At 35.0% G+C, this 17592-nt stretch overlaps 1 pseudogene; it reads left to right on the top strand.

The window, feature by feature from the left end:
- The first annotated feature begins 1182 nt into the window (after nt 1-1182).
- On the top strand, nt 1183-10029 carry LOC128225935 (mitochondrial nicotinamide adenine dinucleotide transporter SLC25A51-like; annotated as a pseudogene).
- The last annotated feature ends 7563 nt before the right edge of the window (nt 10030-17592 follow it).

Genomic DNA, 17592 nt, shown 5'->3' with positions numbered 1-17592 from the left:
ACATTTTAAAGACATCACAAGATATAATTAAGCACAGCTGATTTAATATATCACGGAAGAGGAAGAGCTTAAGGTGCTAAAAACTAGATTACGTGATGTGGCTGTATAATTATGTTAATCAGTTGATGAGAGATCAGAGATGACCTTACGCGATTTAATGAGAAGTTTTTTTATATCCAATCTTTAAATCGTGGGATTGTCATTATTATCCGAAACTTCAATTTCTATTTCTGTACGTTTATTGATTGAACCGTGTACAAACATAATACGTGGTATTTAATTAGGATAGCTCTTATCGTGCCAATATGCTTGATTTTAATCTTTGTGTGCTATTGTAATAACTATTCTGGGATTATATCCTCCTATTGTTACATACAACATAAATGGATTTTCTCAGACCGGAAGTATCCAGGCGGACCCTTGGGATTCCCAGTGGTCGGGCACCTACCGTTGCTAGGGAAATTCCCCCCTAAGCAGTTCATGGCTTGGCGTAATACATACGGCGGCGTTTACAGGATACGTTTGGGAAGCTGGCGCGCAATCGTTGTTAATGGCTACGCTGCCGTGAAGGAAGCGACGCTAACGGCCGCCCCAATTTTTGTCCGCACAGGTGCTCCGTAGTCGGACAGGAGACAAGGATTTCGCGTTTTGGAACTTTTTCTCCTGCCTATGTTAAGCAACGGAAACTATTAGGGCAAGCCTTGAGAATGTTTACAAATACAAAACAATCGTTCGTAGAAGAAATCGTTGATACTGCAGCCAAGAACTTAATAAAGACTCTTGTCGCAAAGTTTTCAAAAACAGCTGGTTCCCTCGCAGATGATGTACAATTTGCTGTGGCAAGTATTATGTATCAGATACTGTTTGGGAAGTCGAAACAAGTAGATAAAGACAAACACGTCAGGGTCATTGCTAAAGGGGTAGAGGAGATTAATCGTTTTACCGGAAATGGAAGCCCAATGGACGTCATGCCCTGGCTGAGATATATTATGCCAGGTAAACTTGAAACGCTGCGGAACATTCAATGCGAATCAGACAAAATTATGTTAACAGAAGTAGAATAACACTACAAAACGTTTGATAAGAACAATATACGCGATATAACCGATGCTATTCTGAGCCGCCGAGCAACTACAACAGGACGATGGAGGCGGGTATGAGCAGACCAACATGTGATTGATCATGTCATTGGTGAACCTTGAGAGTGCCGGATTTGACACCACACGTAAGACGACACTCTGGCTTGTGTTGTACATGGCGGCATACCCGGCCGTCCAGGGCCGTGTTCAAGAGAAAATCGATAGCGTCGTAGGGCCAGAACGGCCGCCTGCGCTCGCAAATAAGCCCCGCCTTGTATACACGGGAGCAGTCATTCAGGAAGTCATGCGCATTGTTACGATGCTTCCGGTTTCCTTGCCGCACTACGCGATACAAGACTCCAAGGTATGTAGCTACCATGTTGACAAAGACACCGTTGTCATTCTTAATATGTTCTCCGTTATAATGGTGCAGTATAGGAAATGAATTCAATCACGAATGATTTAATATGCAATACAATCGAAAACCCTTGGCTCGATATCGCTTGACTCGATTTCCTTGTTGGCTCGAACTGGATGTCAAGGCCGGATTTTGTTCTACACTTGTAGTCTTTTCCGCTTGGCTTGATATTCGCGAACCTCGAAATATTTTGCCGGTCCCTTGGATATCGAAAAAACGGGTTTCGACTGTACTAATATATTGACACTACACTGGTGCTGATATATCTTGTAAGCCGCCAAACATGCATCTATACTTATATTGTTAATATTCTAACCCTATGTGTATGTAGCGTTTTTGTACCGATTTTTTTTACTTTCACGAATTATATCTTATGTTGAATGAATGTAGTCAGTCTATGATTTAACAGAGTGGCCTTTGTGAGTTAATATACGTGTGAGTTATTAAAATGATTTTAATCATTGATGTTTTTTATATCTATATCAGACGTTGTTTCATTGAAAATGTAATGGTATTCAAATTTCAAGTATAGGATGTATTCATGCTTTTTTGTAGCTTAACAGATGACAATATATGCTAGCTTATTAACGTAAGCCATCCATCATTAGGATGTTCATGTGTTAAGTGCATTTTAGATATTTACATCGAGATGATTTCAATGTTTAATTTATATTGAATAACCATTCTATTGTGGCTGCAAGGAAAACATTTTTGAATAACACAATTAAGACGCTACTTTATTGATATAATATATTAAAGGGAGGCAATAAAATGTTTATTTGTTTCTTAAATACTATCATGGTATTTTAAAAAAGGTAAATCTGTAAAAACTTTAAAATTGTTTGATGTTAACTTTTTGTTACCTCTAATTATAAGTATACCAGTAGCAAGATTTGTATAATTGATGTATAGATAACCTTTATAACATACAGCGGGATTGTTCAACATCTTTCAAGTTTGATGAGTTAACCGATTACTTTGGAACTTGGAGAGTCATTGTTAATCTCCGGGTGCATTGTACCCAGTAACCATGCAGCATCCTTCTCTGACTTTAAATACTAACTATTTAAAACAAACATGAGTGGAACTTTGTAACAACAAATACAAAAGCTGAAACATCTGTAATCCAGTTGATATGTCGGTTGCCATTTGAAGTTATTAAAGTAACTATATAAATTCAGAATCTGAAACATCTGTCGTCCCTGCTGAGATTTCAGTTGACATTTGAAACAGAAACATCTGTCGTCCAAGCTGCGATAACGTTTGGTATTTGAAGTTCCTTTATACACCGAGAAGCTGAAACATCTGTCGTCCAGCTTAGATATCGGTTGACATTTGAAGTTTCTATACAAACTGAGAAGCTTAAACATCTGTCGTCCAGCTAAAATATAATTTGGTTGACATTTGAAGTTCCTATATAAACTGAGAAGCTGCAACATATATGTCGTCAAGCTGAGACGTCGGTTGACATTTGAAGTTAATCTATTTATTGTAGTATCTGTCTTCCAACCGAGATGACGGTTAACATTTAAAGTTCCTATGTACACTGAGAAGCTTAATTGTTTATAGTCCAGCTGAGACGTCGGTTGACATTTGAAGGTACTGTAAAAACTCAGAAGCTGAAACATCTGTCGTGCAAGCTAAGACGTCAGTTGACATTTGAACTAATTATATAAACTCAGAAGCTGAAACATCTGTCGTCCCAGCTTAGATGTCGGTTGACATTTGAAGTTACGATATAAACTCAGAAGCTGAAACATCGGTCGTCCCAGCTTAGATGTCGGTTGACATTTGAAGTTACTATATAAACTCAGAAGCTGAAACATCTGTCGTCCCAGCTTAGATGTCGGTTGACGTTTGAAGTTACTGTATAAACTCAGAAGCTGAAACATCTGTCGTCCCAGCTTAGATGTCGGTTGACATTTGAAGTTACTGTATAAACTCAGAAGCTGAAACATCTGTCGTCCCAGCTTAGATGTCGGTTAACATTTGAAGTTACTGTATAAACTCAGAAGCTGAAACATCTGTCGTCCCAGTTAAGATGTCGGTTGACATTTGAAGTTACTATATAAACTCAGAAGCTGAAACATCTGTCGTCCCAGCTTAGATGTCGGTTGACATTTGAAGTTACTGTATAAACTCAGAAGCTGAAACATCTGTCCACACTGCTGAGACTTTAGTTTAGGTTTGGAGTTCCTGTATAAACTGGGTGATTCAAGGAGATGTGGAGGGCATTTTTACATATACGTGTTTGGATTTCAAGTATATCATTAAACGACTGAAAATCGCTGTTTATTTGTATTTGGGCTGAGGTGGCAGAATAGTTATGTAACGTGCTTGACAATACATTGGGCGATTTAAAATAACAACTTATGTATGTTCGATCCTTCGTCCATCAATTCCTCCATACGATTTTGGCTTGTCCGGTTGTAACTAATCCGTGCATATGGGTATTCTTAATTAAACTTGAGAGAAAAGGTGCGTAGGAAGAGCAAAACTCTTTCCGTACATCAGCAGTCAAGACCTCAACCAATTGTCACTGATAACATTTCTTTTGGTTCGTTTAAAAAGGTCTATACTATTGTTTCAATGTCATGAAGAGTTGAGTAACATGTCTATCTATAAAACCCGAAACTGAAATTTTATTTGTATCAATTGAGTGCTTCTGTGAATTAAAACAAAATAAGTCGCAAGATGACATTATTATAATAAAACGATTTTCTACCCCTTAGGTTATGGCCTGACATGCTAAGGATACTGGTGACTGGTAAGTGGCGACGACTGTGGAAAGTGTTGGACATTGTGGTAAGTGGTGGACACTGTGGTAAGTGGTGGACACTGTGGCATTATTAGGGTATCATGCAAACCTTGTGTCAAATTGTCGAAGGAATAATAGTGTCTTAAGAGAGCTCATGTGCAAACTTTTCTATACCATTTTATTGCACGATAACACATTTGACGATGAGAAAATCAATACAAAGATTAACACAATATTTTAGTATGTAATTCAATCAATCAGGCTATTGCCTTTTGTTGAATCGCGCAAGTATCGCATTCCAAAATTGCTGACTTCATAGATAATCTTTGAGCATATATCAACATTTGTTGAAGGTGTTCCAGTAATCAGTATCTTAAGTTTAACACTCCTAATAATTTGCCACACTTTATTTAGTAATATTTACTCCTCAACTTCCATTCCTTAATTGAACTGCCTTTTAGCAATTGCAGTTATCATCCGATGAACGCAACATCTTCGGATATGTTCGGATCGCAATTCTTCGCATAACAATATTCATGAAAATTGTTGATATTGTTATTGTTTGTATTGTGTCAACAGGTCCCGTTAAATATAAATCAACATTTTAAAAAGTGTAAATTTACGATATGTTAAATGTTATGTTGCCATAAGTGTTTCAATTGTACGTTTAAAAATGATTTCAAGTGGTTGAGCTTTTCCCGCGTTATTGTGACTTCATTTGATAAAATGTTTTCGGTTACAGTCGGGTTGTGCTACTTACAGAATGGATAAGAAAGGATTACTGAAAGGTTTTTATAAATGAAATGAAGTTGTTTTTTAACATTTCTTGAATGAAATAATGAACTATTGGTGTAAATATAAGACATTAATTACGGGATTGATGTCATTATCGGGGATATGAACGCAACTAGGCTGGTCAAAGTACGCGTGGTGTCCTTTGCACACTTTACCAGCCCACATATGTGGTCTACATAATTTTGTGTAAAATACTCCCCAACTCGACCAGCTACTGTTATTAACGGCTTCACATGATTACAATCAATAGTGGCTGACTGCTTATTTACTGAAATAAATGTATAAACAAATTTAAAGTATCCTGTCTAAACAGTCTTACCACTATAAAAGGAGAATTTGTTTTATTTCTTTCATCATTTTTGTGAATTGTTTTCTTAAAAATTAATTCTCCAAATCCTACCTACTTATAAACATATAACATAGTGGAAAAAAGTATAAATGTGTGTGGCCTTATTTCGCTTTAGTTATATAGTATTTTTCTTATTTTTCAGATTGACAACATGATCGATATATGACAAAATCATAATACCAGCATTTACCTTACCATGAAAGCATACTCATGTAGTTACCTCATTAAATAACTTACATGGACAATTGGAGTAGTAATGCTGGACTGCCTACTGAAATCAGTGTGTGTATACCACGTGATAAATTACGTCATATATGCTATGTCGGAAGGCAGCATTTAGCTTAAAATGAACACTTTAATCAAAGATAACTTTTCTTTTACACCACCATTTTTAATGAAACAAAGGGCAGTCTATGCCGCTTAAAGAGCCCCGCATTAGTTTTATTACCGAAGTTTGATAAATTCATTAGTTTCATCAAACACTTCGACAAACCTGTTTCCAAAATTATGTTTTGACAGTGCTCCGTCAGACGGCCGTATTGTGAAAAGGTTTGTTTTAGTGTTTAAAGAAATTAAACTCGCAATCAAACTCTGGTAAAAGGCCGAAGGCAGGGCTCCGTAAGCTATCTTTGTTTAAAGTTTTTTTCAAATCAAAGTATTGCCTTCCGACGTAGCATTTATGACGCAATTTATTACGTGGTATACACACACTGGAAATGCCAGCTGGGGAAAGCAATGTTGCGTAGGAAGCTTATTTTGTCAAGTTACTCAGCCACTAGCAGAAGCCGGAGAATAAGTGGGGATTTGCTTTTGTTAACATAAGCCTGGCCTTCCCGATCAAAAATAATGTTTCGTCAGCAGCTTCATGGTGTTAAGATATTGAAAGCCATCCAGCAGATACGAAAAGAGGGGTTGACTCATATATACAGAGGTTTGCTACCATCGTTATTGCAGAAAACGACATCAATGTCACTTATGTTTGGGTTGTATTATGATTTCCAGCGCCAGATTTACCACTATAATCTATTCACTCCAATGTTTGTTGTGAAACCTTCAGCCACTATGTTAACAGGCTCAGTGGAAGCATTGCTGTCACCCTTTGAACACATGCAAGTGCTAATGCAAGACAGATCTTACCATGCTCAATACAACAATACTGCCCATGCTTTTAAGAATATTTACCTCACGTATGGAGTGAAAGAGTTCTACAGAGGGCTTTCAACAATTTTAATAAGAAATGGTCCAAGCAATGTGTTATTCTTCCTAGAAAGAGATAATTTGTTAGAAACCTATGCAGGGATAGAGTCCACTGGTGGGTGGAGAATTCAAGCATATGCTGCCGACCTTTTACTTAATATTAAAGGAGAGAAATTACAGCTTAAAAAAGTTGTTTAGAGGTGTACACATTAAGAACACAAGGGTTCTATTGTCTTTGGTAATCGCTAATGCCCCCTATGAGTTATTAAAGAAAAATGTGTTCCTTAGCGTTAGTAGTTAACTAGTTTGTGATATTGTTTAGATATATCCTTTTTTAGTGTAAAAGTCACTTTAAGCTGACAATAGTACCGAATATAATGCAAATTATGCACTATTTCGGATTAAAATTGTTTCAATTATTTTTGGGGGAGAAACAGGAAACCTCCCTAAAACACCTTAATTTTGGTCATGAGGGATGGGCGCAAGTCAAAACTGTATGCCCCTATGTTACGCCCCCTCCTATGTCAAATCATGGATTAGCCTCTGGAGGTTCACCTCTATTTCATTAATAGAGAATAATTGATGAACTTCTGTTATTTTTAGACCTATATCTCTTAATAAAGATGTGCACCTGTAAATTAGAAAGACTCTAGTGGGAAGCCCTAACCATAGAGGGGTTAATCTATTAAAAAAGAGGTGCACCTCTATTTTATACAATGTGACCCTGAACCATATGGTACATCATATAGATGAAAGTACATACATATATAAAGGTCTTTGGTGATACATGTATGCACTGATTACTCAGGTTTTCCATTAGTTGTTCTTTAACTCAAGTTATTTATTCTACTGTTAACTTTTGTAATTTGACGGGTTTATCAGATTTGTTTAGAGTCCTGATTATTCATTTATTCTTATACCAACTAATTGTGCTGTTGTTAAGTTGTTGAGGGTTCTAAAAGGAGTCTTTTTCAACTGATATTACTTTACAGTAAAATTATAAACACAATACCACATTGTTGGCAAAAACACAAGGAATGTTGCATTGAGATACAAACTTTTCATACAAACAAATGTCATATACAAAATACATTAGTATTTGGGCTGTCTTTGAGAAAATTTATTTCATTATTGTGACTATTTACAAGCCAAGGTTTAAAGTTTGATATTTGATACATTTTCATCCAATGAAATAGCCTTCAATCGATGCCAAACTTACCGGTAATCTGACCTGCCGAAAACAGGTTATAGCTTTTTTTCTGACAAAAAGCAAACTTTTAACAATGCTGTGTATGGGTTGAATTAATTGCACCTATTTCAAAATAAATAATATGTAATGTAATTTCTTTTTAAAGTTGATAAGTGTCTATTTGTAATTGTTGAATATTAATTATTCTAAACAATGTTAGGTAATCCATCCATTACTACTAATAAAAAGTGCTTATGTTTAAGTTTCATTTTCATTTTCAAGTTACAAAATGTTAAGTTTAAATATGTCAAAAGCTTTCATTCAGACTTTTGTTTTTTTAGACATTTTATTATTTAAGAAACAAATTAAAATAAAATTGCTGTATAATTATAATAGTTAAAAAAAAAATTATTACCTCTTTTTTACATAATTCTTATCATAATTTAGTATCGTCATTTTGTTGCTATTCAAAAATGTAATGATTGCAAACATAATCAAATAATTCATCAATATAAAACAGAAATAGATATTATCTTTAAATTAATATGTTAAATACACTAACACATGGTTAACCTTAATAAAAACATTGTTACTTGTCGCGATAAAACTAATGTGTTTTCTATCCTATAAAAAGCAGAAATAAAAAGGAGCATGTTCATTGTTCAGCGTTAAGTTATGATAAAACTGTTGTATTGAACTGCTTTATGACTTTTTTGTTTTTATTTGGTTTAAGTAGTTATACTATAGCAGGGTCCATATCCAAACCATGTCCATGGTTTTATGTATATTTTGATCCGAATGCGATATAGATGTAAATGTTTTGTGAAAAGGTAAATATTGCATTAACTTGCATGACGAATGGGGTTGTATTCTATGTCAGTTAGATGGCATGAAGTGAAGTCTTAATAATTAAGAAGGACCCGTTCACTACGCTCACTCCGCGCATTCTTGATAGTTAAGAATTCACTTCATGACATCTAACTATTACTTAGAAATTAGAATACAACCTACATTTTCAGCCAATGAGATTGCAAATTTAAAACCATTAAGTAGTAGCCTTAATCATTAAGAATTTCAGCGTTCGCTCGTGTTTAAAGGTCCGCCTATTTCCAATTATCCGATACATAATCCCTGCGTCATATTTTTCCACGACAGTGTATCAGCCAATAAGGTTGTATTCTAAGTCAGTTGGATGACATGAAGTGAATTCATAATGATTAAGAAGGAATCGTTCGCCGCGCTCTCTTCGCCCATTTTTAATTATTAATAATTTACTTCATGTCATCTAACCATTACATAGATAACCATTAAGTATTATAGTACTCTCTCTGCGTTACAACGTATAGCTGAGTGCTTTTGTCCTTACGGACTTTGTATAACAAACCGGTTTGTACGGTTGATTGAATTTGGATATAATATGAATAGGGATTAGTTTGAAATCAGTTTTAGCGAGTCCCTCTTCGTTATGACATCGAATTACCAATTCAAATTCACTGTTTACAAATGTTGTTTAATTTCACGTGTTACTGATTACACATGTATCCCAGTAATTCAAATAGAATTTTGTTTTATATCAAGATGTATTTGTTATAAGATAATTGTTCAATATATCGTTGTTAGGGAGATAATGGGAGATGAAGCCCGACATCAAGTGGTAGTTGACGAACCTGTATATCTGGTGACAAACAGGCAGAGGTTTCTGAATTTTCCCCCAAAAGAAGGGTTTTTTTATCTCAGTTTTGCCTCGGCCAGTCGACCACGTTCGTAGTCTCATTTTTGTTGCTAAACATTTTGTCTTGTCATTGCTTACGTTATCGAGCTGTGTATGCCATCTTGTACTCTGTTTCGTGTCATCAAACTCTACCTGTCAATCGGAAATCGCAACTGTGTTGTACTTTTCTTAGTCTGCAAGAAATATAGTTTTGACCTAGGCTTAATCATAACGAATTAAACTTTCGCGGGTGTTTAAATGTCCACCTGGCAATTCTGAATGCCGCCGAGAAACTGAAACAAGACGATGGATGCGGGTATGAGCTGATAACATTGCGGATGATCATGTCCTTGTTTGACCTTCAGAGTGCCGGATTTGACACTACACATAAGAAGATACGCTGGCTTGTGTTGTACATGGCAGCATACCCGGCCGTTCAGGGCTGTGTTCAAGAAGTAATTGATAGCGTCGTAGGGCAGAACCGGCCGCCAGTGCCGCAGATAAGCCCCGCCTTGTATACACAGAAGCAGTAATTCAAGAAGTCATGCGCATTGTTACGATGGTTCCGGTTTCATTGCCGCACTACGCGATAAAGGATTCCAAGCTATGTGGCTTCCACATATCGACATATACATAATTTATAAACTATACTAAACTATGGAATTTTGCATACAATTTTTACAATGGTTTTTGCAATTGATGATTTAAAAAGAACTTCTTGCAGCTGGCATTTAAGGTATTAGCCGCGTAATACACACATTTTTTAAAAGCTTTAACCGACAGCAAAGTTATAATCACGGTACACTATGGGACTGTTATCCAAATTTTGAAGATTTTTTTACCATGAATTAAAAAAGTTATTTATGTTTCATTGCACCCACCCCCAAACCCCAAGGGCCACAAAGAGCGACAAGTAAATATTTTGTCTATATTTGAATTTTTTTCGCATTATCAGAGATTATGAAATAAACACAACAGTTTCTGGTAAAAAAAAACTTCAGTTAACAGAAAACTAGTGTTCAAACGAACACATTATTGATACACATGAAAAAAATCATTTTGATTGATCTTATGATTCTTCGGAAAAGAGCAGTTTTTCGATGTTTGAAAATATATAGCAGTTTTATAAAATTCATAAAAAATAGTTAACTATAAGGCAAGCTGCTGAAATCATTTTAGATATTATCTATGATGTCTATTGAATAATTTAAAAGACAATTTATGATAGTTTACCGTCCAGGTTTGAAGAAAATATACATAATGTCATGTTACCATACATTTTTATAGCTAATAAAATGCTTAAAAATCAACATTTTTCTTGTAAAAATTTATAAAGCTTAATTGGACTTATTCATAAAATGTACTCTTTCAAATAAATGAATTTTACTTATGATACTAACTCAGAATACAGAGTTTAAAACAAATGAGTGTACTTTTAAACTAAAATATGTGAAGAAACAAGAACACTAAGTGGGCTCGCCCCTCCAAAAATATCAGAGTGAAAGTTCTCAACTAATGTTTTTTTAATATTATAACATGTAAACAATCTCTGTGGGTAATTTGATGTATATCTGTGTTATTTTGTCATTGGTATTCTAACAATTAGTTTTTTTCACAATAATTCTTCACTCTTCAACATTTGAAGTTTGGTCTGTTCCCATGCTTTGTACTCGTAGTGTGTGCACAGATGATAACTACTCAATGCTGATTTGGTTTTCATGCACCTTCAGGTACTTTACCAATCAAGAATATTTAGTGCTGTAAAGAAAAACAGTTGTACTTTAAAGCCGTTCTAACTAATTAGTATAGATAATTATACTGCCATACATATACAAAATAAAATATAAACAGTTTAATATTTCTCGATATTATTTTGAATAAACAACAACAAGTTGATACATACATGTATAAATATAAAGAAAATTATTAAATTTATCAATAAAATTCATCACCATCATCATCATCTTCATCATCATCATCATCATCATCATCATCATCATCATCATCATCATCATCATCATCACCACCACCACCACTTGACCACCATCACCACCATCACCACCACCACCACTTGATTATTGAATACAGTAGGTTTATAAAAACAAAAACCAAGTCAAATATGTTTTATATGAAATACTCACATCATCTCGATCAGATGCGACTGCCTTGTGGATGGACATGGCTGTCAAATCCGCTCTCAAGGATCCAACATAGTATTTAATGCAGGCTGGAATTCTTCATAACCCAGTGTTGTTGACTAAGTAACATTCAGTCATTTTCCTGCCTGGAAGAAATTAGACTTCTGATTATCAACCAGCAGAAACTACCACCGTAAAATACAAATGCACAAGTATTATACATTCTGCACTAATATCTGTTTTAGCCAAGAGTAAGGGATGGTAGGCACAAATGTGTAGTTGTTGTGCATATGGTTGCTAATGATTCACAACAGTATGGGGTTTTAACGAGACCTACACCAAGCCAATGAATGTCAATAGTGTCCTAGCAGATGCGGCTTCAAGCCCCAAACCACACATAACTTTTTTTCACAGGTTAATTTTGAAAACATGCATTTTGTAAACAAATAACGGGTATATACATGTATTGTGGTATGTTAGAAATAGGTCACGTACCAAAACACATCATTTTTAAACAAAATTTTAAGTCTAATATTTTTCTAAGATAAAACAACCCATTTAAAGATTACATACTCATATCTTATTTTAAACATAAGTTATGTACATAAGTACATATAAAAATATTTAACATGTACATAAGTACATGTAAAATATGAACATGCTGTCTAAACATTTAGCTAATAAAAATGATTTAAGAATTCCAAAGATAAATTAAAAAAAACAAAAACGTTTTTGAACACATCAACGTACAAAACTGCTCAAGGATACTTACATTCAGAGCCCTTTGATACGAATATCTGAATATCCCAGTTTCATGCCGATTGTTGACAGTTCGTTTTTTCGAGAGAAAATCTTCTCTTACGCGTATATTTCACTTATAATCCATGTTTTACTGTAATGACTCAAATTGTTAGATGTATCGTAATCAACTGTAAGCGTGTACTTTAAGTGTTTATTTATTTTAAACGTATATTCATGAGAAAAAGATCACAATGTTTCCAAATCCTACGATGTAGAAATTCCATTATTGACCTATGAATAGCCGGGAAATACCTTCTGTTTCTAAAAAAAAGCAACATCCGGTACAGGCCAAATACGCCCGATGTTTGTCGCGATCTGTTACGGCGAGATGCGATATATATGTCGATGTTACCCGATGTTTCCAGAGTTGTATTACATAGCTAATACCTTAAAATCTTTTCCGTGTTCGATTTACGTATTCCTTCTGGTTAAAGGTAATAAACTCTCACACTGTAGCATGCAAACGAGTGTTTTTTTGTAGTATGTTTTATGTCGAATGTGAGCAATGTCTTGTCGCGTAGAAGATCGTAATTCATATCGAGTATTGCTAGATATCTGAATAATGTATCTTATATTACTCGGTGTAAGATTGTTAATATATTTATATACCATAACAGCCGTTTGATATTTGCAACGGTATTCAAATTAAAGCCATTCTAATACTATAAATAATTCATGCGATGGCGTTCTTATAGGCTTAAAGATAATTATTTCTGCAGCTTTTTTGAAGCATGCTTATTCGTCTGATATGCGTTTGTTTACTTTTCCCCCAAATACTACAACATTAGTCAAACATAATAAGTATATACGGTTTATAAAACAATTTTCTCATTTGATCCGTTAAAAAGCAATTGAGCCTTTTAAAAGGGCTATCTTTGCAGTTACTTTATTGCAGATAAAGTCAACTTACAGATTCCATGACAATGATGACTCAATAACAAATCCAAGAAATTTCTTCGAAGTTACATTTTCAAACAGTACTTTGTCTACGAAAAATATGAGTGCATATGCATTTCTCAACTTTGCATTGGAACCCAGCAACATGCAACTTGTTTTACTGAATGTATTGCCATGTTCTTTATTTTGTACCAATCCGATACCATATCAAAATGTATTTGCACGTCCGTTTATTTCCTGCGTTCATCATAGTGGTACATGTGTATTGGCTTTATTTATGTGTGAGCTATTACGTTGATTGTATTTATACACGATATTGTTTCATTGAAAATGTAATGGTCTTCAAATAACTCGGATGGGTCTTTTTTTATATTTTTGTGTAGTTTAACATATGACAATATTTGCTAGTTAATTATAGAAAAGCCATCCATCATTAGGATGCAAAGATGTGTCGAGATTATGTTTATGTTTAATTTACATGTATTAAGCATTCTATTATTTTGGCATGCATTGCATATTTAGATAACACGATAATGAAGCTACTATAAAATGATATTATATATTAAACGGAGGTAATAAAAATTCTACAAATATATTAAAATTGTATTTACCTGTTTCTTAAATAATACAATAACCTTATAAAAATGAATATGTGAAAGTAAAATCTTCACGTTTTTTAGCTTCAAAATTGAGTAATTATCTAAATTCTGAGCTGAGCTGAGATGTCGGTTGACACTTGAAGTTACTATATAGACTGAGAAGCTGTATTATATGTCGTCCAGCTAAGATGTCGGTTGACACTTGAAGTTACTATATAAACTATGAAGCTGAAAAATTTGTCGTCCTGCTGAGATGTTGGTTGACACTTGAAGTTACTATATAAACTATGAAGCTGAAATATTTGTCGCCCAGCTAAGATGTCGGTTGACATTTGAAGTGACTATATATAATGAGAAGCTGAAACATTTGTCGTCCAGCTAAGATGTCGGTTGACATTTGAAGAGACTTTATAAACTAAGAAGCTGAATCACCTGTCGTCCAGCTGAGATGTCGGTTGAAACTTGAAGTTACTATAAACTCAGAAGCTGAAACATTTGTCGTCCCACCTTAGATGTTGGTTGACATTTGAAGTGACTATATAAACAAAGAAGCTGAATCATCTGTCGTTACAGCTGAGATGTCGGTTGACATTTGAAGTTACAATATAAACTGAGAAGCTGAAACATCTGTCGTCCAGCTAAGATGTCGGTTGACATTTGAAGTGACTACATAAACTCAGCAGCTGAAACATCTGTCGTCCAGCTGAGATATTGGTTGACACTTGAAGTGACTATATAAACTAAAAAGCTGAAAAATTTGTCGTCCAGCTAAGATATTGGTTGACACTTGAAGTTACAATATAAACCCAGAAAATGAAACATATATCGTCCAGCTAAGATGTCGGTTGACATTTGAAGTGACTATATAAACTCAGAAAATGAAACATATGTCGTCCAGCTAAGATGTCGGTTGACATTTGAAGTGACTATACAAACTCAGAAGCTGAAATATATGTCGTCCAGCTAAGATGTCGGTTGACATTTGAAGTGACTATATATACTGAGAAGCTGAAACATTTGTCGTCCAGCTAAGATGTCGGTTGACATTTGAAGAGACTTTATAAACTAAGAAGCTGAATCACCTGTCGTCCAGCTGAGATGTCGGTTGAAACTTGAAGTTACTATAAACTCAGAAGCTGAAACATTTGTCGTCCCACCTTAGATGTCGCTTGACATTTGAAGTGACTATATAAACAAAGAAGCTGAATCATCTGTCGTTACAGCTGAGATTTCGGTTGACATTTGAAGTTACAATATAAACTGAGAAGCTGAAACATCTGTCGTCCAGCTAAGATGTCGGTTGACATTTGAAGTGACTACATAAACTCAGCAGCTGAAACATCTGTCGTCCAGCTGAGATATTGGTTGACACTTGAAGTGACTATATAAACTGAAAAGCTGAAACATTTGTCGCCTAGCTGAGATGTCGGTTGACACTTGAAGTTACTATATAAACTAAGAAGCTGAAACATTTGTCGCCAAACTGAGATGTCGGTTGACACTTGAAGTTACTATATAGACTGAGAAGCTGAAACATTTGTCGCCCAGCTGAGATGTCGGTTGACATTTGAAAATACTATATAAACTGAGAAGCTGAAACATTTGTCATCCAGCTAAGATGTCGGTTGACATTTGAAGTTACTATATAAACTGAGAAGCTGAAATATTTGTCGTCCAGCTAAGATGTCGGTTGACACTTGAAGTTACTATATAAACTCAGAAGCTGAAACATGTTTCGCCAAGCTGAGATGTCGGTTGACATTTGAAGTGACTATATTAACGCAGAAGCTGAAACATCTGTCGTCCCAGCTGAGATGTCGGTTGAGACTTGAAGTGACTATATAAACTTAAAAGTTGAAACTTCTGTCGTTGAAAATCTATTTTGCACATATAGAATATCCAAAGAATTCGATGGCAGATAGGCAGATAGTTGTCTAGTATATTTTTACGTTCAAGTGTATGTGTCTGTTCCAATTTTGTTTTGTCGATTAACGACGATTAGGGCTTGTCGGCATTTACTTAACATGGCACAAATATTCACAATATGCCAGACATATATATATGTGAGTGAAGGTCACACTCAATGGTCATTGGTTGAATTCTCTTTTATTTTGGCTTGTCGGTGCTTGGCCAAACATTGGGGGATTTAAAACAACAACTTACGTCTGTGCGTTCGTTCGTCCATAAGTTCTTTCGAACGATTTTGGCTTGTCCGGCTTATCCATGCATGTGGAAATTTTCAATATACTTATTAAAGATAAGTGCATATTAGGTGCAAAACTCTTTTCTGTAGACCAAATGTCAAAATATCACCAAAGTGCCAGTTTGCCTAGTTAAAAAGGGAGTTTACTATCATTCCAATGTCATAATGAATTGCGTAACATGAGCATAACCCGAAACTGAAGTGGTACTTGGATCATTTGGGCGATTCTGCGATTATTAGTCGCAAGGTGACACTTTATGTATTAAATCCTGAACACATTATTAAACCATTTTCCACCCCTGACGTGCCAGGTGGTAGACACTGTAGAGTTTGCATGATATAGGTTAAATGCAAACCTTGTGTCAAATTATCAAAGTGATGTAAGAGTATAAAAAGAGCTTATGTGCAATTTTGATAATATTTATATGCACAAAAACACATTTGACAATGAAAATATCAATGCAAAAATGAACACAAAATTAAACCGACAATAGAATGCAAATGGATTTGGTAACAGTTTTGACAACACCAGTAATGGCCCTCTCCCATATTTGCATGTTGTTAAGGGTTCCAAAAAACTTTGTTAGTAGCAGGCTCTCAATGGCATTGATGAACGGTTGATTGGTTAAGCCAGCGAAATATAACACGGACACATTTTGCATTCAAAATATTATGTCAACCATGAGTTATGCACATATCAATAGTTTGCATTTGTGGAACTAAGAGGGTCTCGTTTATGTTTTGTCTCTTATAATGATTTCGCAGAAATGCATCTAATAACACCTATCTTCTAATTATTTTAACAATTGTTATAGAAAATGCCGAAAAAAAAATAACATTCAAGTATAGAAACTGGTTTTAGTGGGAAGACACGACAATACTGTCAGAAAAACAACACCAAACCAACATATTATCAACTATCCCACCGACACTCATTCTAAGCTAGGGGAAATTTAAACCTTTATTTAAAGCATTGATTGCATCACGTGATAATGTAACTCAACCAATCAGGCTATAGCCTTTTATTGAATCGGGCAAGAAACACATTTCAAAATTGTGGACATTATTAGAGCATATTTCAACAGTTGTTAAAGGTGTTACATCCATCAGTATCTTAGGTTTAATAATCCTAATGATTTGTCACATTTTTGTCGTAGTAAAAAGTGTATTTTACAAACCATGAACGAGTCCCTGAAGAATAACACTTGGTTAAACGTTGCTAGTATGCATGTGTCACATAACATTTAGTTTTGAAGCCATAACATACGTGTCCGCTCCCTATCTCTAACACGTCTACAAGAATCCACGTCATCGCGACGAAGTTCAGTCCCAGACATGCCGGCTCAAGTTCACAATTCAAGGACAAAGGTAAGCGCTATGGATTCCAAGTAAGCTACCTATCTCTTAGTCCCCTTGAAAGACTGTGAAAATAGAATGATGGTTAGACAGTAGACCATC

Source organism: Mya arenaria, chromosome 3 (genome assembly GCF_026914265.1).
Source record: "Mya arenaria isolate MELC-2E11 chromosome 3, ASM2691426v1".
In the NCBI taxonomy this organism is placed as follows: Eukaryota; Metazoa; Mollusca; class Bivalvia; order Myida; family Myidae; genus Mya; species Mya arenaria.
Note: the sequence above shows the minus strand (reverse complement) of the source record. Positions and strands in the feature narration are given on the sequence as shown.